Source organism: Canis lupus, chromosome 17, assembly GCF_011100685.1.
Source record: "Canis lupus familiaris isolate Mischka breed German Shepherd chromosome 17, alternate assembly UU_Cfam_GSD_1.0, whole genome shotgun sequence".
Classification (NCBI taxonomy): domain Eukaryota; kingdom Metazoa; phylum Chordata; class Mammalia; order Carnivora; family Canidae; genus Canis; species Canis lupus.
In genome coordinates, this window is record NC_049238.1 from 9,502,678 (window position 1) to 9,529,685 (window position 27,008).

The following is a 27,008-nucleotide window of genomic DNA, read 5'->3' on the forward strand; positions in this document are numbered from 1 at the left end:
TTTAAAGTGCTAACGATACCAAGTTTTAGCAAGGATATACAAGAAGGAGAATTTTTACATATTGTAGATGGAGGGAAAAATGGCTGTCACTACTTTTGAGAACTTTTAGGCACCTTTTAAAACAAAATAAAAATAAGCTCTGCAGCTCCATGATTCCACTTCTGGAAATGTGTGCTTAGATCCACAAAAACACAACCAGAAAGAAATGCTCAGAACTCAGAAAACAGCCTATGTTTGCATCAGCTGTAGAATGGTTAAATAAATTGTTGTCTTTTCTTACCAAAAGGACACACAACTATGGAAAAATCAAGATAGATTTTGGATGCACAATTGAGTAAAAAGGCCCATGCAAAAGAAAAAATACCATACGATTTTATTTATATGAACTTCAAAACTAGAAATAACTAATCTAAAATTATAGAAGCAACTATGGGTAACTTTGGGGATATATTGTCTCGAAAGGGGTGTATGACTGATGGGATGGTGGAAATGTCCTATTTTTTAATTTATGTGGTAGTTTCATAAATGTATATGTATTTAATATTTGTTGAGTTGTTCACCTAAGAATTGAACACCTTACTGATGCTAAGTTCTCACCCCAACAAAAAAGGGGCAGAGAAAACAGTTACTTATTGAGGAGAGACCTATCAACTGATTTTAAATGCTGCCTAAAATATATATAAAGCCCGGTCAGAAAAGTCCTTTGGATTTAATAACGAAAGTTGACTTTTGATTTTTGAGAGAACAATTTGAGAAAAATTGTTCAATATGAAGGTGGATGTTTGTGGAATAGAAAGGAAGTTGAGTGAGTAAGCCTGTCTCTTGGACTTTCTGGCTAGAGAAGGGAGGAAAGAAATGAGGAACGGCCACCGAGTAATGGAGAAGAAGGTGAGGTTTTGTTTGTCTTGTGTTGGAAACAGCTGAGATGTTTTCATAACTATATGTTTGTGGGAAAAACTTGAGGGAATGAAATATGTGAATGGAGGGCTGGCTCTCCACTTCCCAGAACAGTCCTTGAGAAGGTATGAGAGACTGGAATCCATTATTAGGTCAACTAAATTGGCCTTAGAGTTGCGAAATAGGAGGGAGGGTCTGGGAGTGATGAGGAATAGAAGCAGAAAAATGTTCCCCTTTATCCTGGAAGCCCGACCTAGAACCTACATAGTTCTGATAAGGATCAAATATGTACTTGTTGCTATACTCTTAAACGGTCTTGTGACTGCCTATATATCTCACCAATAGTTAATACTGAAGAGCTGAATGACAAGCGCCAGAGCAATCCTGTGGAAGTGGTTTCAAGAGTAGAAATTCAAAGAGAACATTTATGATCCCTGCATGTCCCGTCCCCCCCTGAGCACTGAGCATATAGCCACCAGCTTCACCCAGCAAAAGTACAGCTCTGTCTGCCCATGGGTCCTGTCCCTGTGCTCCTTAAAGACACTTGCTCATTTGCACTGTAAAACATCTCAAGAATTCTTTCTTGATCATGACACACAATGACCCCGCAACAGGAGGAACTCCAGATTTGTGCCAGGAAAGGTTCACATACTACCTGAAATTCACAGGGGCTCACTCACTGAATGAATAGGTGTGTAAGGATGTTTAGTTAGATTTCTAAAGCTTCATTCTGTGGACTCCTGTGGATTGAGATGTGAGGTTGGGCCGGTGGAATGAAAACCAAAGGAATTAGCACTCAGAGGCTAATTATCCAATGAGAAGGGCATTATTTGAATGTATCGTTTGAACAGTTAGAAAATAATTAATACCTCACAGAATTAAGAATTAAGATCCAGCAGAGATATAGGGAATTATAAAGTGAAATTGCAAACTTTTTTTTACATGGATAATGTAAAGGATAAATTTATGTAAAACAGAAGGATTATCATCAAAAGAAGAAATGATCATTGTAACAATTTAAGTAAAACAGCCCCACGCAGATACAGAACAGCTAAACTACAATGAAAATACTTTATTTTGAACAGTGAGTCAACCATTACATGTTTGTATATCTTTTTTTTGTTTCTTTATTTTATGAATTTATTTTTTATTGGTGTTCAATTTGCCAACATACAGAATAACACCCAGTGCTCATCCCATAAAGTGCCCCCCTCAGTGCCTGTCACCCATTCACCCCCACCCCCCGCCCACCTCCCCTTCCACCACCGCTAGTTCATTTCCCAGAGTTAGGAGTCTCTCATGTTCTTTTTTCTTTCTTTCTTTCTTTCTTTCTTTCTTTCTTTCTTTCTTTCTTTCTTTCTTTCTTTCTTTCTTTCTTTCTTTCTTTCTTTTTCTTTCTTTCTTTCTTTCTTTCTTTCTTTCTTCTTTCTTTTTCTTTCTTTCTTTTTCTTTTTTCTTTCTTTTTTTCTTTCTTCTTTTTTTTTGTCAGCTAAATTTGAACTTGGTTATTTTTTCCAATATATTTACATATACCTACATCTGTGGGTGCTCAGCCTGCTGAGTTTAGGAAAGACTCAGAGGAGAGGCAGCTCCAGGATTGGGGAAGAGGAGGTGATAATGATGCTCCCCGGGAGTGGATGTGATGGGTTATCAAAGACTAAGACAGGGACAGAAAGGTAAAATTTCTCACCAGATAGAGTTTCTAATTAGCCATTCTTCCCATAAGCCCCGAGTTGATCTGGAAATGTTATAAGAGCCATAGCTATTAGGAGTCATTTTCATCAAACCAGAACCGTGAATGGGAAGAGTCTACAGCATTTACCAGTTTATGTTCAGGACATTCTGTGTCTGAAACGGTGCCACAGCTCTTTCAACGTATAAACTGCTACTTAATTTTATAGCTTCTATAACAGTTATGAAGGACATTGGGAATGCTGTGCAACAGAGGCACAGCCTTCCATGCAGCAATCTATGGGTCAGTGAGGAAGATCACAAGTCAAGGGGAAACCATAATTTAACTTAATAAGAGTTTTGGTAAAAGGTATTTCCAGTTACAATGAAAACACTGAAGGGCAATGAGTCCAATTGGACATTGCGTAAGAATTCCTTGAAGAAATTTCACATAAGTCATATGATAGGAGACATCAAAACTGACAGCAGAGAAAATGGGGCAGATTGTTGGAAATCTTAACTCGAAGTACTGATGGGATGTGTGTACCCTCTACTCTGTGAACGTGAAATATTCCCTGACAAAGTTACCTCTAGCAGGTTGTAAATCTGCTAAGCAGCAGATCACCTCCAGCAAGGTCAAAGGAATGAAGGTGGCAAAGGATAAATAAACACCCACAATTTTAAAATGAGTCCTTTTTTTCTAGGAGGTAGATTTATTTAGCATTGAAAGTAAGAAGGCAGGGCTCATAGGGTTTCTAATAAGCTTACATGCTGTTGACTTGTTTGGCTTTGTTTTCTTTTTAAATTATTATTATTTGGTTGGTTGGTTGGTTGGTTGGTTGGTTGGTTGATTTTGGTTTAGGCCAAGACCATAAAAAGTCAACCATGTAAACAGGAACTGAGGGGAGCTTGATCTTGAAAGGATTCTTTAAAAATGGATTATTTTAACTCTACCTAATTAAATGAAACTCAAGAATATTTTCTCAAATATTGGCTGGTCGGGCTCCAGAATGCAGAGGCCACAGACCTGAGTGAAACCACAGCTCAGCTCTCCAGGCATTTCCACGAGAACTTCTTCCTTCAGGGGAAGTATGTGGACAGCTTGAAAATGTTTGAACAATAAGAAGAAAAGGAAAGAATTAAGCAGTAATTCTCAAAGGGCTTAAAAAGATTCCTTTTAAAAAATGGCATTATGACTAAATTTCATATAAGCACGTTTTATGTATTTTTGTTAAATGGACGTTTGGTGTCTCCTTCATCACAGACATGTGACTGGGTGTGATCAGGAAAGAAAATCTGCTTATTTATGTCAAAAGAGATTATGTGTTTATTTTCGCACTGGGAGGGAGACTAAACATGAGTAATTAATTGGTTTTGCATTGAAACAACTGAGATCTAAGTGTTATAAGAAATTTCCAGTAAGTGAGTTTAATAAAACAGCTATTCTGAAGCATGTATTTCTAAGGAATACAAGCAATACTACTAGCATATGTACTAGAACTTTTGAAATGCTGCTCAAGAATGAAACTAAAATAATTTTTCAAGAACCTCAATATCTATAATCATTAAAGATCCCATAGATCAAATTGGAACCCCTTAGAACAGATTTGGTCTTTACAGATCTAGGTTGGAGTGCAGACACCCCCACTGATAAGCCTGGCAACCTCGGACAATTTATTAACCTCTACAAATGTCTGTTTCTTAAATTGTAGGATGTGCATAATATGCACTGAAATAGTCTTCCAAAGACTACAAATAATATATGCTTTATCATCATGTTCTTGGCCCTGTTAATGTGTGCCAATATCATATTTCCCTTAGTACCCAACCTATAATAGCTCAATTTTGCCAAATCAACAGCAACTCCGGTATTTTTTTAGGGCTGACTGCCCTCAGGATCCTTGAGAATCCCTCTATTTGCTTATATTGTCTATACATCTGAAATTCTTGTTGCTTCTATGCTGCCATCTGTAAAATAATAATAATAATAATAATTAATAATAATAATAATAATAATAATAATACACTCTGACATAACGACCTTAAGAATGGACTCTGCAACCAGACTATCTAACACCAGAAAATCCCATCATTTAGTCTCAAGCCAAACTTAGCTGTGTCTTAACTAAGTGGGGTGCCAAGGCCCGGATCCCTATGCCTTATTAGCGGTGATAACGGTGATGATAGCGGTGTTACTGAGCTACTCACTCTAGCCTGGTACTCTGGTCTTCCAGGTTATTATTTATTCGGGTTTTGCTGATTCTCAGGCTGTAAGAATTCCACTACAACTACACTGCCAAGGCCCTGATCTTAGAATCTGTGTTATAATTGCAGTGTTCCCTGTGGGAGAACCACCAATATGCTTTCTGTCTACAGATCTGTCTACTCTGAAAATTTCATACTTGGAGAAATGATATAATATGTGGTTCTTTGTGATTAGCGTTTTGTTTTGTTTTGTTTTGTTTGTTTTTTTACTTAGCAATCTGGGTGAATGTTTTCAAGGGTCATCCATATCATGGCATCGGTTACCTAATTCCTATGGTTGGCCTTATATTTAATATGATAGTCTACCCACTGGGACTCACACTGCTCAGGCACATACTTGCCAAAGTGTATCTCTATCTTCTATGATCAGAGAGGCCAGATAACATGGGAAAGCCTTGAATCACTGAACTCTACCTTTGAAACTAATAATACACTTTTTGTTAATTAATTGAGTTTAAACAAAAATATGGTGGCAAAAAAAAATGGGAAAGCTTTAACTAGAGTTTAAAGATTATACATTGGGAAATTTGGATTCTGGTCCTGGATCTGCCTTTAACAAACAATGTGTGCTAAGCCACATTATTTTCCTTCTCTGGAGCATAGTTTTCTATTCTGTAAAAAAGAGCAGATTTAATAACATCAGTAGTTCCAAAAAAACCCTCACTTTTTTTGAATTAGTGGAATCTTGTTTTTTGTTTGTTGTTTTCTTTTTTAGTTGAACAGAACTTCTTTTGTCCCCTAACATATAAAACCTATGAACTGCTCTGGTTGAAGCCTATACTTTTTAATGAATTTCCTGCCTGTTGGCTCCAAATCTATCCTTCACGGTCTGTTCTGTGATAAGTGAGCTGGCCCCTGTAAGTGTTTTAATTCTGCATCCAGCATGACATTTGGATTTCTCAGTAACAACATCTCAGGAGGAAGGGGTTTCTCTTCCTGGTTCTGGTATACTTCTAATTTATTCTTCTCACTCACTTTCCATGGGCCAGTGGCATGTCTGGAGGAGATCCAGCAATGCTTGCTTTAGTCACATTCCAGCCACACCTTTGTGGCCTTTCCATTGAATTTCAAAATCTTCTGGCTACATTGCCAGGAAGAGTCCCAGCCATTCCAATGTTGACTTCCTGGACTGCAGCAGACCCCATCCTGCAGGGGCCTTTCCTGTGTGCCATGTCCAGCTGCAATTTCCTGGCGTCCAGCCCACCTGCAACAGGCAAGGGTATACCCTCCATGCTGCTCCGAGCTGTGGTTCCTTGTTCACCAGCCTTGGGCCAGAAGCAGTGGACCAGTCCTGGCCCAGAACAACCAAGTGAACATCATCTATTGAGTTTTGACCACAGCTTCTCCAGCAAGGTCTAAAGCTCAACCTTGATTAAGGCTTCTCACTTCCAAGTTTATTTTTCCCTTGGGTACTTTTCCTTGAATCTAAGTTATTTAGAGTTCTCTTTACTCTTTGAGGTCAATCCCTTGTTACTAGATAATAACTATCAATGTTAAACATTCCCTGTTTGTAGGTATTATGTTGTATCTATTCCCTGAGTGGACCTGGTCTAATACAAAGCTGATATAGGAGAAGAGGCTGGAAATGCATCCATTCACTACTCCTATTTACCTGTGGGAAGACTATGAAGGATTAGCAGAGAATACATTTTGAAAACCACTGGACTGAATAGTTTTTCAATCCTCCTACCCAGACACGGTCAGGTCCATAATGATGGTAGGTATAGTGAACTCGGGTTGACAAAGGTTTTCTTATGCAGAGATTGATAGGATCCATCACCACCTCACCAGTAGCAGAAAGTCTCCTTAACTTTGAATCAGGAGATGTGGATTTACAACTTTGATCCATAACTAAGACATGTATTTAGTCAAAATATGGGATCTCTGTGAGCTGTAGTGTCCTCATTTATAATTTGGGATGTGTAACCTTGTCCTGTGATTTCACAGGATTTTTATAAAGATCATTATGATAACATACGTGGCATTTAATTATATCCCATGGTCATCAAAGATAATAATGGTTGTGATATCTCCTGCTTTGGTTATCACAATCTTTCTTATTCCTCATATTGAAAAACTGAGGCCTAGAAAAGATTTGAAATTTATCTAAGATCATATCACTGAAAGACTACTGTATGTGTCTGTCCCATATAATATGCTTTCCTCATAACAGGTTTTAATGACATATAGAAAAATCATCTGAGTATGTATGATCTAATATACAATCGTGTTTAGAATTAGTATCATTAAGGAAATATCACTTGCAAACATGTGGAAACTAATTCTCTATAATTTATTCAAATTTTATATTAAACAGTTATTTTTTATTTTTAGCAAAGATTTCTGATATTCTCATTTTCACCAGAAGAGGCCACTATGATCCAACTTAATGAGTTTATTATCACATTAATTCTTGGTTTAGAAAATTGCCAGGCACTTTAAAAGGCAATGATTAGGAATGTGGCTTGCTTTTCTCTTTACTCTCCTTTTTTTTTTTTCTTTTTTTAAAATTTTCACTCAGTTTTAATTACAATCATTCATTTTAAATTCAAACAGGTGACCAAAGGTGAAGCATCTGGAATGATCTGATTACAAGCCTGATTAACTGATAACAAAGACTTCTCCACAAAATATACATAGTTTTCTATGCATTCCTGTATTTAAAATAGAGCTAAATCCACAAACTAACCTGATTAACAGATGAACATTAATTTCTAGGGCCATGTGACATAAGTAAAGGGAAATGGCTTAGTTCTTATGGATACACTAGTTTTTTTTGTTTTTAAAGATTTTTATTTATTCATGAGAGACACAGAGAGAGAGAGGGAGAAGCAAGCTCCCCTGTGGGGATGCAGGACTCGATCCCAGGACCCCAGGATCATGCCCTGAGCCAAAGGAAGGCACTCAACCACTGAGCCACCCAGGTGCCCCTGGATACACTAGATTGAGTCCACTTCTTCATCTGTTTACAAAAATAAATATCAATATATTGTCTGATTTGTAGGTTTTCTTGCCATGTCAGTAAAATGAAGAGCTTTTCCTTACTGGTTTTTCATGCAAGTAAATCTCATGCCATTAGCCAGAAATGGGTTATACCTTAGGAAGGTTATGGCAAACTGGCCTCTCTCCAGGGGTAGACAGCAACCCCTCAGTTAAAACAAGGTGGCTAATCGGTGACATATATAGCACCATTATTATTCATCAACCCCTAGGATGCTGAGTGAGACTGTCAGGTTCCGACCAAGTAATTTCCCAGCAAATATTCTCTCATCTGTTTGGAAATTTTCCTTTGCATCTCAACCTCTCCAGGTAACAGCTCTGTTACACTCTTGACAGTCACTGTTCCTACCACTGGGGCAAAGTCTTCCAAGTCTTTACTCTCCTTTTAAGTGACAGCCACTTCTTCCATCCGAGAGTAGGGACTGTAGACACTCCCTTCTGATTCCCTCAAAGAGCCAAGGTTTTATAGGTAGACAGATATAGATTCCAATCTTGATTCAACCACCAAAACAGACTTCTAGTTATAAAGAGAAAATGACAGTATCTCCTTTGTTTGCTTTTCTACAAGAAGAGATGAGATGGTATCATTAAAGTACTGGAAACAGTACCGGATCTTGGCCTGGATTGTTGGTTCTAGGTTTGGATTGCTGGAATTTACACATTCTGCTTTTCTTATTTTTGTTCTTTGGTAGGAGCATTCATGTTTCTCTGGTAAGAAATGGAAGGGAATACCAGCCTAGGGACCTTGATCTGGCTATCAAATCTGTGCTTAAAATGAGCTGATTTGCCCATAGAAAAGCTTATTGAAAGTCAGTGTTTCTAGCCAAATATGGAAGAGTATGACAGGCTTCAAAATTCATAGTAACTTGTTTTTGATTTCGAGGAGATTCTTTAAAATTACTTTTTGAAACATCCCCTGCATGCCCAGCACTGTCTTAAATTCGGAGCAATGTGTAATCATGTATCAATTTTTTAAAAAACTATATATTCCATTTGAGTCAATCCTTTTAGTCAATCTTGGCATTTTTTCATTATCTTGGAAGGTTATGATATCTGTCATACTATAAATATTAACATTTAAGAATAAAATTAGCTCAATATTTAATTGTATTTAGTTAAATATAAAATTCTCCAGTGATTTGATACACCCACTATTAATTTGAAAATAAATGAACAAGTTCTTCCCCAACATAGAAAACTTACATTTTGTCTTCTCCTTAGAACTCATTGTTCATTTCCAATTTTTCCATAATTTCCATTCTCATGTCATCTAAGTTTAAAAATCTTTTACTAATCACTCCATCATATAATCAAAATGTATACATTAATTGGAATTTTTTATATTTCTTTTATTTCCTGAGACTTGTACATTATAAATTTCCTCTGAATTGAGCTAAATAATTATCATTATCAATAGTACACAGTTTACCAAAATGACATAGGTGTATGACAAAACCTTATTATTGTGGAAGTAGAGATATATCTCTTACTGAAATAAAACTTTATCCGAAATTTCATTTACTAAAAAGAGGTACATAGCAAAAAACCTCTAATCATCTGACAATGATCATATTATCTTGTTTTGGAAGTAGAAAAAGTAATTATGTTTGGGGGCACCTGGGTGGCTCAGAGTTTGAGTGTGTCTGCCTTTGGCTCAGGTCATGATTCTGAGGTCCTGGGATTGAGTCCCATATCAGGCTCCTACAGGCAGCCTGCTTCTCCCTCTGCCTCTGTCTGCCTCTCTCTCTGGGTCTCTCATGAATAAATAAATAATAAATAAATAAATAAATAAATAAGATCTTTTAAAAAAAAGTAATTGTGTTTAAGAAAAAATAAGAGGAAAAATAACACTAATTGAACTATTTAATGGCATAATTTGATAAACTGTTTTTGACTACTTTCTTGAATAAAACACAATGAATCTAAAGATAATAACCTGCAAACTTTATCTTTGGGTATTATCCAATGTAATATACAAATTTGGTAATCCTAGAAAACATTCCAGTTGAATTTTAAGATTCTTAGGATTATATTTCTGCTTTGAAAAATCAAAGGAAAAATATTTTTTAAAATATTTTATTTATTTATTCATCAGAGACACACAGAGAGAGAGTGAGAGAGCACTGTGTGAAGGGGGAAGGGAGGGGAGAGGAGAAGAGGGAGGGAGGGAAAGAGAGAGACAGACAGAGACAGAGACAGAGACACAGGCAGAGGGAGAAGCAGGAAGCCCGATGTGGGACTCGATCCTGGGTCTCCAGGATCAGGCCCTGGGCTGAAGGCGGCACTAAACCGCTGAGCCACCCGGGCTGCCCAGGAAAAATATTTTTAAATGATGACTGGTCCAAGGGATGAGTCTTAAGAGTAGTTGGAAATAGGAGCACTGGGGTGGCTCAGTTGTTTGGGTGCCTGACTCTTGATTTCAGCTCAGATCATGATCTCAGGGTCAGGAGATAGAGCTGCACATTGGGCTCCATGCTCAGTGGAGAATCTGCTGGACATCTCTCTCTCCCTCTCTCTGACCTTCCTGCCTCTTGAGAGTGCATGCTTTCTCTCTCAAATACAAACATACATATATACATACATATATGTCTTTAAAAAAAGAGTAGCTGGAAAAAATTTCTTAGGTGTAAATTAATGAAAAATTACTGTCTTAATGTGAAATAGTTCTTACAATAGGGTCCTCCTTTTGTTTTGTCTAAAGGAATATTTTCTTTGAAAAACCTCAGGAGATGGAGGAAGGAAAGAACATAAATGGGTAGTATCAGTATGTCAGTAGTGTTCCATCACATATCTGAATTCAGAAGATGTGAAGATACGTTTCTATTACTAAGCTTTGCATTCCCCATTCCACTTTACCCCCAAATGCAGAAATCATAGGACCTTCCACATCCCAGGAAAAATCACCAAAGTAAAACTTATAATAGAAATGGCATATGAAAAAAAAAAAAAAAAAAAAAAAAAAAGAAATGGCATATGATTTTTTTAAAGAGGAGAAAAGACCATTTGTGAATTCAAAGATATCTACAGGAAAATCTATTGTGAGGGATTTTACCAATGAAAATTAAAGATCTGAAAAATGATTTCTTCCAGACCTAGGTTTTCAAATGAAGATCCTCCCTTTGGCACAATCTTTCTACAAATATTTAAGGTAAGTACGATACAGAACAAAGAGTAATATTTGCAAAAGAGATGAAAACCATGAGCTGAATGTTTTAAATACTCATTCTGCAGCTCCAAAATTAGTACTAGCATTTCCAGATCAGGATGGCATTAAACCTTGTCCAAATCTGAGCTGCAATGTTTGCCTCCCTTGAATATGTCACGCCTTCTTACCAGTGAGCACTTCTCTTCACGTGAGCCAGGAAGGATCGTATTCTGACAAAGGAGAGAAGTCTGAAAACTGTGTTTCTCTGAGACTCTCCGTGTGCCCTGGAAACCAATGCTCAGCCAAGTTGTACACGTGATGCTGGAATATAGATCTGAGAAGGTGTAGCCCTTGACCTCCTAAATCCACAGTACACCCATGCTGGCAGCTGGCAGACACACAAGCTGATGAAAACTATACACTGTTGTTTTTTTTTTTTTTTTTCTGGTTCACACTGAGCGTCACTACAAGATGCAAGGGTGCAAGGGCAGCACAGAACAGACATCTCGGTATCTCTCAGGTGTCGGGGGAGTGTCCCTCATCGCAAATTTCATTTGCTTTGATGATCTACATTGCACATTTTTCAAGAGGGTATGAGCATTCGAAATCAAGAAATGTTGCTGCAATGCTTTCTTTGATAGAGCCGTATCTCAATACGATATAATAATTTAGACTGCATACATGTAATTATTTCTTTGCTACTACCTATGCCTCTGTATTCTTTATGGAGCTTTATGCTGTGCTGAAATTTAATATTCCTTTTGAATAATTGTCATTCCTACTAATAAACTAATTTGGTGGTTCTCCTGAGGCCAACCAAGTGATTGGTTTTGTCTGACTCCCATGGAAAAAGCACATTTACTCCAATAGATGGCACTGTAATATAAATTAGTAAAGTTATGAAATTGAAAATTAAAACAAAATGTAACCACTATCTTTTTGTTCCCCTCAAGCAGATTTTATGAAGCATTAATCAATTCAGAGAAGCTAATAAAATGCTTGGAAAATGAATCCCAATGTTATTTAAATTATGCCTGTTTATCAGTAAGCAGACTAAATGTATGGGCCAGCTATTGGAGTAATCCAAAAGGCAAGCTGGTCAAAATAGATTTGACCCCTGATAATGTTTGGGGCTTTTTTTGATGCAAAGAATACATTTCAGATTTGTTATTATTTGCAGGATGAATTCCATTATTATTATTTTTTTCTTTCAAGGAATCAACTTTGACAATCCCCATGTTGAAATTGGGTAGTTTTGCAGCAACTCCTTTTGTAAATTTTAAAATCCTGCCAGCTCTTGGCCTGAGACACAGGTCTCTGATGTCAGAGGACTGTTTGTCTGCCAGAGTGAGCTAACATTTATCTTTGTTCTAAATTAGAAAAACAATAGACTGAATCAGCTTGACATGACATTTCACTGAACACCACCAGGGATGTTTTCATTGGTGAGGATGAAGAAATAGAAGGAGATGAGCCCCCAAGATGCAGTGTGGGCCACAGTCAGAAAGGCAGTGGGTGAGGTGAGGCTGGCCAGAGACCTGGGGGCTTTTTTCTGATCCTCAGAAACCCTAGATAACAAGAGTATGGGGAACATAGTGCAGAGTGTTCATGGTCAGCCTGTCTTTTGGTTCTCAGCAGCAGCATTTTAAGTCAGAAATTAGAAAGCAAAAGAGAATGACGACTACCTTGTTCTGATGAAGACATTGAGTGACACAGAAGTTGGTCTTGCTTTAGGGCACAGCCTGCATTTGAAGGAGTACTGGACACAAGTACAAATCCCACTTTGTTGTTTTTCATTGTGAGGATCTGTCAGTGATAAAAAAGAGAAAATCTTCACTTTAAGAAGTCCGCTTCTATTCAAGTTCAATGTTCTGCAATGTGGGATGAGATAAGGGTTAGAAGTTATACTCCTGTAAATGCAGCATCCCTCCTATATCACCTTCCATGCCCTGGCAAGACAACAGGATAGAGAGGGTAAGACACAAAGCTGGGGGTTTGGATGCATGGATCCCGCCACTTCATCTCTCTGGGCCTAGATTTCTTCATTTAGACAACACAAGGGAAGAAAAGATTATTTCTAAAATCTCTATTAGCACTAAAAGTCTATTATTATCTCATTTTTCTAATGCTGAGCATTATAAATGATGTAAAATTTAATGACCTCATTACCACAAATGGTAAATTATATTTTAAAATAAAGGTTGAATCACTCATTAGTAAGTCTGTGAACGTAGAAGTAGGTATCTAGGTTTTCCTGACATCATCAATGTTTTTGGAAGTAGGTTCATTAGAACAATTCAACTTAATTAATGGACTTTGGCTTTGTTTCCCTCCCTCCATGCTGTTCTCCATCCCCCCATTCCTTCTTTCCCCAGGTATTTATTGATTGATAACTGTATGCTAGAGACTACATGAGGCACTGGGGATAAGGCAGTTATAAGTCAAACTTAGACACTATCTTTTAGAGCTTATAGTCTAGTAGACAATCAAGTTCACAATTTGAACATAGAAAGATGTGCTGAGAGGGGTGGGAACATGGAGCACCTCATTAGGCTGCATCCATTTAAGTTGCAAGCAGAGACCTCCTTTCTGTGTCAATTTATTTCTTTGCACCTCACCTTTTCCAGGTGTGAGGATGGTGCCTTCACGTTCCTAAATACTCTTGTGCCAAGGGGCAAAATCTCTAGATACTGTCCATGCTCGTTTCCTAGGGTTCCATAACAAAATATCACAAGCTGGGTGGTTGAAGCCAAGACAATTTATTCTCTCACTGTCACAGAGGCTAGAAATTCAAAATTAAGGAGTCAGCAGGGCCATGCTCTCTCCAGAGGACCTAGGGAAGAGTCCTTCCTTGTTTCTTCTGGCTTCTGGTAGTTGCTACCAATCCCTAGAGTTTCTTGGCTTGAGGCAGCGTAGCTACAACTTCTGTCTACATTTTCATGTGATCTTCTCCCATGTTCTCCTCTGTGTCTTCAGATCTCTCTCTTTACAAGGACACCAGTCACTGAATTCCAGGCCCACCCTACTCCTGTAGGATGTCACCTAAAATTGATTAAATCAGCAAATATCCAATTTCCAGATAAGGTCACATTCACAGTTTCCAGGTGGGCTTGAATTTTTGGAGGATATATTTAACCCAGTACCAGACTTAGCAGTCTAAGGAAAAAGGAGGTATAAAAGAAGAAAATGGAAGTAGAGACTTTATTTGTTTATATAACACAGATACTTTAAATGATGATGTATATCATATGCGTTTATTAAGAGAAAATGGAATATGGTTTAGTAAAAACATATGTTTATGCATTTATAATGAATTTTTTTCCCATTTAAATGTTTACAGTACACATTGAATTCACAGAGAGCTGGGTTCTGGGCTGATTACAGGCAATTGCAATCCTGGAGTGTTTCCAAATCTCACATGGTCAGTAGCCTCATCTTCATTGCCCACCAAGCCAGACTAGAGTGCCCTTTCTGTTCCCTGGCCCATCCTTCAGAGAAGACACTAATGAGGTGGTCAAAAGAGAAAGGCCACAAGAAGATGCAAAATGCAATGTCTGAGCAATCAGAATAATTAGCCTTTGAATTATTGAGAATGTGAAGAATTCTTGACAATATAATGATTCCAGTAAATCCCTTCCAATTTTCTTCAATTCAAAATCAATTTCAAATTTACTTGTCTTACCATTAAAGATGACATATTTAATATGAGGGAGTTTAAACAATGACAACATACAATCCTTTTATGGTAGATCTGTTGCTAAGCCCTCAGACTATAAATCAAACATCTTAAGACATGATTTATGTTCTTTTGCATATTTTCAGTCCTTGGAGAATTTTCATTGAGGGAGAATTTGCTTTTGTAAAATACAAGTAAAACTCATGCTCTGAAATGTTAGGCTTTTCCCTTTGATAGGTCAGACCCCAATTGAGTGAGTATGGTCTCCATTCCATAATTTATATCTCCTCCCTTCCTTCCTTCCTTCCTTCCTTCCTTCCTTCCTCCCTTCCTTCCTTCCTTCCTTCCTTCCTTCCTTCCTTCCTTCCTTCCTTCCTTCTTTCCACCCTCCCTCCTCCCAACTCCCCTTCCTCTCCCCCTTCCTTCCTTCCCTTCTTTCTGTTTCTCTATCTCTCTGTCTATCTTTCTTGCCTTCAGGGACTACAAATAGTCTTACAGTGAGAGCTTGAAAGTCCTTCAGTGTGTGAGTCTTTTCCTAAAAGACTCCAGCACACAGAATTCAAGCTTTGCATTCTAGCTTTGCATCCAGAAAATAGTAACTATGTGAGGTGATATACATGACAGCTTGATTGTGGTGATCATTTCACAACATACTCATGTATCAAAACATCAAGTTGTATACTTTAACATATGTAATTTTTATTTATCGATTATAATTCAATAAAGCTGAAAGAAGGGTAAAGCTCATTCTGTAAGTTCAAGTGCAGTGTCTAGAATCATGTGCTTAGGTTCCCAAATGGAAGGAGTAAGAAGAAGTTAAAAAAAATAGGCTTGTCCAAGATCACTCAGGGAGTTCAGGGCATACCTGAAAGTTGGGTAGAGATTCTTTCTAGCTGGATCCTTGGGTGAATTTTATAAATTTCACAGCTTGCCAATTCAAAAAGTTGCATCAGGTTTAGAAGCATTGCATGAGGTCCCCTCCCTCCTGTCCACGCAGGCTGAGAAAAGCTGGACTTAGTTCTTCATTTACCCCCTCAGTCGGGGATCTCCTGCAGCTACAGCTCACAAACCTACAAAGGTCAGCCCTGGGTCTGACTTTCAGGACAGACTTTCTTTTTCACTCTTCATGTTCTTTAGTTTTGCTTACTAGTCCTTACTTGCTGTGATTTCCCTGATAGAGGCAAGGCATTTTAGACGTTTGGGAAATACCAGTTGCTTATATTTATCAGTAACCATTGAGCATGTGATTATTCAGCAAGTGTCATGAAGGGACTAGGTACAAGGAGTCCATGGAGCCCAAGGGTTATTAGTGGAGACTGGCTAGGTTTGGATTTTGACTGGCGCCACCCCTTCTAGTTGTAAGACTTTAGATAAGTTATGAAAAGTTATTATTCCTCTCCAGAAAGGCAGATTTTAGCAGCCCCAAATAGGATTATATGGATTAAAAGGGTTAATACATGTAAAGATTTTTTAAGTGAAAAAAAGTGTCTGGCACACACCAAAAATTAGAATGAAGTGTAAAAGCAATAAGACACTTAGACACTCATCATAATGAACATAGTGTCTCATGAATCCTACCTTAGATATTTTGGAAATAATTATTGAGTAATCTCCAAGGATTAGTAACTGATTTTACTAATGGCACAGAGGAGAAATCAATGAGACAATGTTTGCCCCGACTAACAACTCTTTCTTCATTCATGAACACACAGTTATAATTCTTAAATCTGATTTTGGCAAGTCTAAGTTGAATATATTTGATGCTCAAGCAAAGAACGTATCCGGGGGTTTGTACACTAATTCCATTAGAAATAATATAGTATTTCATCTGCCTCCAGTGTATGTGTGTGTGTGTGTGCATGTGTATGACAGAGACAGAAGGAAGGGAAGGTGGGTAGAAGGAAGGGGGAGGGAAGAGCAAGAATGAGAGAGAGAGAGAATTTTGAAGGTCTTATTCAATTTCTCTTTTAATCTCACTTAAAGTGAATGAGAGAGGCTTCTGAATTCTTTCTCAGGGAGAAATAACTTTGACCCTGCTGATAATCTCTGTACTCAGCCCGTTAATTTTACACCTAAAAAGGTCATAAATATTTTCCAGAACTAAATCTGAGAGGATATTAGGAAGAAAAGTTTCCATTAAGATAAAAATCCAAACTCTTTTATCACTTAAAGTTTTCATTTTTTGTTTGCTTGTTTTTGGAAGTAAATACTGTGATCAGATCTATGGATATCAAGTTTCTCCCATGAAAGACTGACCTATAAATCTGCATGATTCTTGCAGAAGCTGCCAACTGCATGCCAGTATAACCGCTGAGTATCCCCCAGGGTGGAGCTCACTGCTGAGGCTCTCCACCGGCCATTATTATTCTGGAAAACCTTCTAAGGCTCTGGATCCAGCCTTCATGCCTGTGGGCTCAGAGGATCATACGGGTCAGTATGCCCAGCTCAGATTCTATCTCTATGACAGCTTTACATGGACTGACCTGAGGGCTCTCACCTATGGGCCAGAATGCTAATTTTTTCATTTGCACTAAAAAGAGAACTGTCCTGAACACGGGGAGGCTGACAACTCCATGACCTGAACTGTCCTCAACTAATGGCAAATTGTTTTGGAATGCTAAATAATCAGAAGGTGACTTGGTGGGTTTGAAATGAGAATAAAGGAAATCTCTTTCCTTACATGGAGGGTAGACTCCAAGAAATGGATTTCCTATGTCAAATGGAATGTATTTGACTAAAAGCACTGTATGAAAGGATATCTTTTCTATCCTCAATGAGCATTGAGAATCCTTATTATTATTATTATTATTATTATTATTATTATTATTATTTAATTCGAGAGACTGGGAGAGAGTGAGAGAATACGAGCCAGGGGAGGAGCAGAAGGAGAGAGACAAATAGGCTCCGAGTTGAGTGTGAAGCCCAAGGCAGGGCTCAATCTCAGGACCTTAAGATCATGACCTGAGCTGAAACCAAGAGTCAGATGCTTAAAAAACTGAGCCACCCAGGTGCCCCTTAATTTTTTTATCTTAAAATTGTTTTTTAAACAATTCAACTTGTTATAACTTAAAGCAATGATATATCACAACACATCTATCATAATGGCTGAAACAAAAACATGACAACACCAAATGCTGGCAAGGATGTGGAGAGACTGAATCCTCATACATAACTGGTGGGAATGTAAAGTGGTATAGTCAATCTGGAAAACAGTTTGGCAGCTTCTTATAAAACTAAACATGCAATTACCATATGACCCAGCGATTGAATTCTTGGGCATTTATCCCAGAGAAATGTCACACTGCTACTGAAATTACACACATATATTGAGTTGCAGTGATGTTGCCAGTAATTATTAATGGAAAAAACTCAATCATAGAAACTGAATAATAACAATTTCATAAAGCAAAGACAAAAAGGTGTGTAACAGATGTAGAGAAAATTGTCCAAGGGAATGTATACCAAAATATTAAGTTGTTATTGGGCAGGCAAACGGTAGGTAATTTCTTTCTGTTATTCTAAAATTGTTCTGAATTACTTAGATAAAGCAAAATAAAATTTTTTTTATGTATTTCAAAAGGAGCATTTTTTGATTATACATACATTCTAAAAATCTTTCCTAGATTATTTTAAATCATCATTAACATTAAACATCCCACTAATGTCATTATCTTTTTTCAAATTAAACTTTTTATTTTGAAATAATCATATAGTATAGTCATATGCAAATATAAGAAGTAATACTAGGGGATTTTGAGTACCTTTTACAGAATTTCCATTAGTGGTAACATCCTGCAATATTGTAGCATATCATAGCCAGGATATTGCCATTGACACAATCTGAAGATCTTATTTATTCAGATTTCCCTAGTTTTACTTCTACTTCTGTATATGTGTGGATTTCTAATTTTACTACATATAGATTCATGTGTCCACCACCCCTATTGTGCTACCCTGTTATAATCACATGCATCTTGCTCCTACCACGCCTATCATAATCTCAAAATCCTGGCAACCACTAATTTAATTCCTATTCCCATAATTTTGTCATATCAAGAACATTATATATATATGTATAACATATATAAACTATATATACTAACTATATATATATAGTTATACAACTATATATATAGTTATACACAATTGACCTTTTCAGAATGGCTTTTATCACTCAGCACAATTCCCTAGAGACTTATAAAAGTTATTGCTTACATCAACTGTTCATTCCTTTTTTGTTGTCGAGTAATATTCCACTGAATGGATGTACCACCTTTTGTTTATCCATTCATTCGCTGAAGGACAGCTGGGCCATCACTGCTTTTTGGCTATCGTGATAAAGCTATTATGCACATTTGTATATAGGGTTTTGCATCATCATAGTTTTTTTTCAGTGAATAATTATTGGTAACGTCACTGCAACTCAATATATTTATCTCTATTGTGTAATTTTAGTAGCTGATTGAAACTGTATATATACATAATATTTCTATTGTGTATATATATCATATGTAAATTGTGTTTATATATACTATATATAAACAAATAAAGAAATATATATGTATATTATATATGTATATACAATATACACACTTTATATATATTATATACACACATATATTTATTTCTTTACAGAGGAAGAATTGGTAGGTGGAGTAAGAAACAGGTTTACAACTGGACACCGTCTGGTCTGACATTCCAGTTTGGCTATGTACTGACTGTATAATCCTGAACATGTCACTCAGCAGTTGAAGTCTCAAACTTCTTATCCACGACCTAATTACAGTGGCAAATTTGTCCTAAAGGTACATAGAATTTGGTACATAGTAGGTACTCAATCATGACTGCTGTTTTTGGAGGTCAGAACAACAAATTCATGGGTATCCACACAGCAACAGTTTTGTGTTGTGTTAAGAAGGCCATCGATTCCCAGAACAGCAGCGTTTGGCCATTGCCAGGCTGAGTCATTAGGAGATTACTAACAAATGAAAGGCCACTGAAATCTCTGTGCAGTTCTGTTCATAACCCACGGAAACGTTTATTCCCATTTTGGCAGCATGATTTAATGATTTTTTTCCAGCACGCACCACATGTAGACGCAAACAGTTTTACTTAATTCTTAGGGTAATTACTGAAGGTTGACCGCCTCCTTGGAGAAGTTCACTTCCAGACGTTTGATAGGAATTTCTGTTGATTTCTCTGGTGTCTTCCACCTCGGTTCAGGACTTCATTAAGTCTCCTGTAGAATGTTCCATCAGCCTGCTAACCTATCTCTACACTTTCCCCAGATCAGTCTGCAGCACAGCCAGGGTACAATTTCTAAAAATAAGGATTTTTCTTATTTTTATTATGCAGCTTTTGATATTTGAAACAATTATCCCAGTGAATAATGAGATGTCCTGCAGGATTATTGTTTGCAAAAAGAGGCTTGTGAGAATTGAACAGAGATGAAATTGACTTTGATGCTTACTTAGAGTGCTTTACTCCCCCATAATGCAGAGTAAAAAGGTCCAAGCCCACTTTGTAGGGGGAGGGATGAACAACAACTCAGGACATAGTGGGTTGGGGTGGGGGAATGCTTTCTGGGAAGATTGATCTCCTAAAACATCACCTTTTCCAAATCATCTCTAACTATTCTGTTGCATAGATAACTGTGATATGCTTGGTTAGTATGAAACATTGGGGGAAGACATGAAATGTAGAGCATTTCTAAGCGTGTATAAACAGGTTAGGACACTAGAGGACAACAACAAAGGACAAATACGTTTTGAATATTGACTTTGAGCAGGTGCTTTCCATATGCTGTCTCATCTAATCCTAATAGTGATTTTTTAAAATATTTTATTTATTTATTCATGAGACACACACACACACACACACACACACACACACACAGGCAGAGACACAGGCAGAGGGAGAAGCAGACTCCATGCAGGGAGCCTGATGCGGGACTCGATCCCAGGACTCCAGGATCACGCCCTGGGCCAAAGGAAGGCACTAAACTGCTGAGCCACCCAGGGATCCCCATCATAGTGATTTTTAAAAATATTTTTATCTATTCATTTGAGAGAGAGAGAGAGAGAGCATGAGCAGGGGAGAAGTTCAGAGGGAGAGGGAAAAGCAGACCTCTCCCTGAGCAGGGAGCCCAACACAGGGCTGGATCCCAGGATCCTCGGGATCATGACCTGAGGTGAAGCAGATGCTTAGCTGCCTGAGCCACCCAAGCAACCCTCACCCCACCCCATAGTGATCTTACAAAGCACATACTCTCATCCTTCCCGTGAAGACCAGAATGTAGAGGCTTGGAGATGTGCAGTAACCTGTCCCAGAAAATTTCCCTGGCAAACGTACAACCCAGGACTCACTTAACCCCTTGACATTATGCTTCCCTTGGCTTCTTACCTCACAGTAGTAGGCATCTAGTCCTTATATGTGTAAGTTTTCACAGTAGCTTCATCCCAATGAATATTTATTGGATGTTCATAGTCCATCCAATAGGCTTTTCCTCTCTCCAACGTTTATCGTTAAATAGACATTGCTTGCTGTTTCCCCTCCTGTATGCCTATTTTCTCAATGCAATGGTGTTAGCAGCCTGCCATGAAATGTAGGTAGGAGCAGAAGATGTGAACTTAAAATTCTAGAATGTACAGAGAGGGCAGCTGCATGGGGCATTTGAGATCATCTAGTCCAAATACTCAAACTTGAAGCAGACATTTCAATATTTTCTCCTGGGCACCATAAACAGTTAAACTAATTAGTTCCACAGTGCACATAATAATGACTAAAATACAGAACCAAATTAAGTAATATTTTTCTTTAAAGTTTCTTAGAAACGTTGAAGTTATATTCTTTCATAATGCACAAATCTGTGATCTGAGCCACAAGCATAAATTTTCATTAGTTCGACAAACTATAGAAATGACCTGATAGTTCTTTTGTTAATGACCATTTCTTTTTTTGTTTTTTGAAAAATATTATTTATTTATTTATTTATTTATTTATTTATTTATTTATTTATTTGAGAGAGAGAGAGAGGAGGAGAATATGAGCGTGAACATATGCAGGGGTGAGGGGAGGGGCAAAGAGGGAGGGAGAGGTGGAGGCAAAGGATCCCAAGCAGACTGCAGCTGAGCTTGGGAGCCCAACCTGGGGCTCAGTCTCCCCACCCTGATATCATGATCTGAGCTGAAACCAAGATCAGACACTGAAACAACTGAGACACCCAGGTGCCCCTGACCATTTCTTATTTGTTGTGTGATCTTTTACTATATATGATTAATAATACAAGACAACTGGCTATAAATTTAAAGAGTATAGGAAATATTTATGCTTATTTGCTAATAATTTTCTACCTCCCACCTAGTACCCCATACCAATATAATAAGGATCAAGCAAACAAAGAAAAACTTCTACAATATATTTAGTGATCGATCATTGTAGATCATTAATGTCCTAGGCACATAGTCAAATTCTAGTGGAAACACAGACTACTTTACCCAATAATCTCATTTTAACTGTGCAAAATGAGGGCTAGATGAACACTGAAATGTTCTGACTTATGAAGATGATTACTACTGGTTTTAATCTTCTTATTATTTTTCAGGGGGAAAAAGATACTTTGGGAGACTACATTTTGGGGTTCTTTGCTGGTAGGAAAGGAATGCTTGAACCTTTTCTGCCCTATGTACATGCACTCACACACACACAGAGTTGTAACTACTTAAAGAACAGTATATGTTTTTCTTTCAAAAAAGCAAGGTGTGTTTCTTCCCAACACAATTTGGAAAGTGATCAAAATATGCCAACAATAAAAATCATCCTTATTTTCCTACTAATTTTATCAGTAAATTCACTTTGGGCAAAAATGATGGAAATTAAAAAAGAAAAAAAAAGGAAAGGTCTTTTACAGTAGGTTGTAACCATATTAATATTCGCCAAAATTTCAGGCACTTTGTCAAAAAGTTATGCCTATAGTATATGCTTTTATTTAATGTTTTTACTTATATTAAACAGGATCTTTTGAAAGGGAAATAAAGCCAGTTATAATGACACAAACACTGAGTTTCAGTCTACAAATCTCTCCACTTGAGAATTAACCTCTGTGAAAGATAAGCTTCTCGTTAGTGACCTCATTCATCTGTCAAATACCCAAAGATCCACTGCACAGTCAATGCATGTTATCTTTTCAAATTAAATCCTCCTGTAGTGAGACTGATAAAGATGATTTAAGGAGTTGGGAAAACATGATTTTATCTTCGTTTCCTACATTTTACTGAAATGAATGTACTTCCTCTTCCTATTTTCTTTTTATTTTCAAGCACCATGGTTTAAAGTTGATTAAACACCATTATTAAGCTAAAGTACATGTAAATGAGAATAGATTTTCTTCTGGGTGGAAATACTTTTAATCTTCAAAGAAGTACTTTCTGCTACTCAGATCCATCTGAGAAGACTGAGAAAAATCTGGCTTCTTTCTGGTAGGAAGTCAGAATGAGGCCCAAATTCTGCATATTCCAGGAAAGAGCTAGGACAAAGAAGCCAGTGAAATAGGTGGCCATGGTGTCATGGAGACCTGGATCTGGGGAAAAGAGGAGGTTTGGTACCGGGGAAGCCTTCTGATGATCAGTCATTGGAATCCCTAGAAACTCCTCTTCCATTAAAAAAGTCAGCAACGGAACACTTGGGTGGCTCAGTGGTTGAGTGTCTGCCATTGGCTCAGGGCATGATCCTGGAGTCCTGGTATCGAGTCCCCCATCAGGCTTCCTACCTGGAGCCTGCTTCTCCTTCTACCTATGTCTCTGCTTCCCTTTCTCTGTATCTTTCATGAATAAATAAAATCTTAAAAAAAAAAAAAAAAAGATGGTCACCAACAAGTTATATAATCTGGTTAATTCGTTGTCATTAATTACATTAAGGCATTAGTTGTCTAATTCAAAACAAGGGAGCTTCCGTAGAGACAGAGTCTTCCATGGTTAAAGCTTATTCAGGACAACACTTTACTTATTACTAAGGGGCCAGGCAATCTTCAATCTATGGAGGAATATGTCTTTCAGAACCAAAGGTATACATGGGATTCTTGGTAGGAAGGCTAATTGCCTGGACTACAAATCACCAAGACCCAAGATTATATGAAATCTTACCCTGTCACCCTAGGTAGTGTCAGATAGCATCACCTGTTGGAGCTTGTGAAGCTGAGGTAGATTTCCCAATTGAGCTATGTGACAAGTAGGTAGGTATGATTACTACAGCCAATCTTTGAAAGAGAAGTTACCATCCTCTTTATAGTTCTGAGAAAGTAGATATGGGGAGAAGCTGATAGAGCAGAGTTTTTTTTTTTTTAAGATTTTATTTATTTATTCATGAGAGACACAGAAAGAGAGAGGCAGAAACACAGGCAGAGGGAGAAGTAGGCTCCATGAAGGGAGCCTGATGTGGACTCGATCCTGGTTCTCCAGGATTATGCCCTGAACCAAAGGCAGGCACTAAACAGCTGAGCCACCCAGGGATCCCAAAAGCAGAGTTTTAACTTCAGAATGAGAGGTCTGTGGGACAGGGTGACATCAAATGCTAGAGAATCAAGCCAGGCAGCAACAAAGCCAAAGGCAGAAAGTATAACCGAATTGGTTGACGTGATGTCTACTTAATCACCCTTCTCATCTCAGTAGAGGCAAAGTAACCAAAGACAGAAGTGAAGCAGAGATAGAGGAACTAAGTAGAATGAAGCTGATTCATATTTTTCTGCAAAACAAAACAAAACAAAACAAAACAAAAAACCCTCTTCTTTATAATGACTCTATAGAACAAGTGGGGGGTAGAAAGGAGAAGATAGTTCACTGTCAGCAAAGGCAGACTGCAGGAAACCACAAGCCACAAGAGAGGGGGTGACATCTTATTCCAGGTTGAATATTTGAATGAAGCATTCATTTGATCCAAGTACTGGTTGGAAATATTAAAATTTGTGTTATTCTTGTCTGAAAAACAACTGTAGGATTGCATCACTACTTAAGAATGAACTTGAAAAACTTGTATGGGATCTACTCAAACTTCCATCCCAGAATGAGAAAAAAATTATTTCCACGTAACTCAAGTTAAAGTCATGGTGGGAGATGACAAAGTGAAGTTGTGTTTTGTTGTATTTTATGAGTTATCATTAACAACTGTTAGAAAAGGAGGAAAGGAATGAAAGGGAGAGAAGGGGAAATGAAGAGAAAGAAGGAAAGCATATAGATGAATTTTCTTTGTTCCTTATCTCACATGGATTCAAACTGAGCACCAAAGGATTGACTTGTCAAAAGTTTCAGAGTATATCTGTGAGATCTATTTTATATCCTAAATTCTATTCTATATATCTGTGGTATCCAGGATAGTGTTCACATCCTCTTAAACCTTAATCTTATTTTTCTCATTCTGATTCTATTCAGATTTTAAAGAATAATACTTTAAAGGAAGCCAGAAATAAATAACATATGGGAATTCAGACTTTCCATTTTCTTCCCCAATCTTCTCTATGACTCATAATTTTAAAACCATCCCAGTTTAAAATTCAGCTAAGCATCAATGAGCTATTAAATATACTCTAAAAGTATCGGAAACTAATTCTTCCAGCTGGCAAGAAACCTAAATATACCAAATTAATAGCTTAGTTCTTCCCAGGAATCTATGGTACATTAACAACAAAACACGCTTACCGAAAATGTAGTTTGGGGGTATTGGAGAATTATCCCAAAGAGCAGTGCTGTAATTATAATTACGAATTAAAATAACAATAGTTCCTCTGAGGACAAAAAAAACAAACAAAACAAAACCCTCTTTTCTGAGAATTTGTTATGATTTCAGTCTGAGCCTAAAATTTTTCACCCAGAGTCAAAGAGAAGAAGAAAGGAGCAGTTTATTGATAATAAACTAGGAAATGAATTATAAGAAATGCTCAGAGCTAAAAAACCAGATGTACAATTACCAACAGAGAAATTGGGAGAGGAGGAACTTCGCATCCTCACTATGTATTTCAATCAGCATCAGATTAAGGAAGAAATTCAAGATGATAGATGGGCCAATAGGTCAAACACTAGTGGTTAGTCAAATGTTATTATTAAGGTACTACCTTATGACCAGTTCCGAGTTAGGGTACTACCCAAGGAACAGAAAGAAAAGACCTAATATTTATGCTACTGAGGAGCCTATAGGCGAGTCAGGAAAAAATGAAGCTCTATTTATAGTTTAAGTCCTTGATGAAAGGTTAGGCTGTGTGCCAATCAGATAAAATGCTGTGGGAATTTGGGGAGATAATGAGAGCTGGTTAAAGAGGCCAAGAAAGACTGACATAGTCAGAGGGGGCTGTTTGAAGTGTTGTCTGGTTTGAAGAGTGGTTATAGTAGAAGAGTAAACTACTTTGTTCAGTCAGGGGCTTGGAGGTTTTAGAGGATCTGATGTGGTCACTGCCTCACCCACACCCCTAATCTCAAAAGCACAGAGGAAAGTCCCTGATGCTGAATTCCACAGGTTCTCTTCCATTTCTACATTATCCCTGCACATCCGTGGATCAGGTTTAAACATAACAAAGCCCTTTTATAGCCACTCTTTTATTTACCCTTAGGCCAATTCTGTGTCCACTGGGTGAAGTGAGGGCCCAGGGAACATGGTATCTGGCATCGCCCAATGACTTAGGTGTCAAGATGAACTCAGTGGCGAATGTGGGGGATGGGGTTGTTCCTCGTGGCTCCAAGACCACTGAGAGAGGCGAGTTCAAGTCAGCAGCCACACACAGCACTTAGAAAGCTCTCTGTAAAGACCTGGATGCAATTGCCCTGTCCCAACACCTGCAAAAATAGTAATCCGCTGATGAGAGAGAGAGAGAGAGAGAGAGAGAGAGAGAGAGAGAGTGTGTGTGTGTGTGTGTGTGTGTTTACTTACGTGACTGGTTAATATTTGCAAAAAATGCCAGACACACATATGTATGCTCATATAAAACTGTCTCTCTAGGGTCACTTCCAATAATAGAACATACACATTTAATTAAATTATGGCAAGTCAACTGCCATTTTTTACAGTAGATGCCTCCAGGTTTTAAAAGGCTTAGGCAGGAAATCAGCCACAAGAACTTGTATGCGGATGACACAATAGAATTATTTTCTTCTTGGTAGCCACCACGCTACTTGACAAATCCCACTGCACTACCTGCTACGGCTTCTGAATGACAAACTTAGATTCCTGATAGTAAAAGTTATAGAAAAAAAAATAATTCATTCAGAGCATGGTAAGGAACTGCTTGTGCAGTACACAAAGTTATAATTTGAAGCTATTAGTGTAATTAAGATCTCCATAGCACTGTCATACATACTGAGAAATAGCCACTTG

General features: G+C 37.7%; 1 long non-coding RNA gene across 5 annotated transcripts in view; it reads left to right on the forward strand.

Annotated features, from left to right (window-relative positions):
- The window catches only part of LOC111090417, a 66,117-nt gene that overhangs the window by 10,982 nt on the left and 28,127 nt on the right, over positions 1-27,008 (forward strand). Inside the window, exons 2-5 of one of the 5 annotated variants that reach the window (XR_005371808.1) lie at positions 6,348-6,550; positions 10,924-10,981; positions 16,936-17,084; positions 19,290-19,459. The exons of 1 other annotated variant lie outside the window; for it this stretch is intronic. This is a non-coding gene — a long non-coding RNA (uncharacterized LOC111090417). The remainder of the gene's footprint in view (positions 1-6,347; positions 6,551-10,923; positions 10,982-16,935; positions 17,085-19,289; positions 19,460-27,008) is intronic. 3 more of the 5 variants (XR_005371807.1, XR_005371810.1, XR_005371809.1) reach the window with 3 other exon arrangements.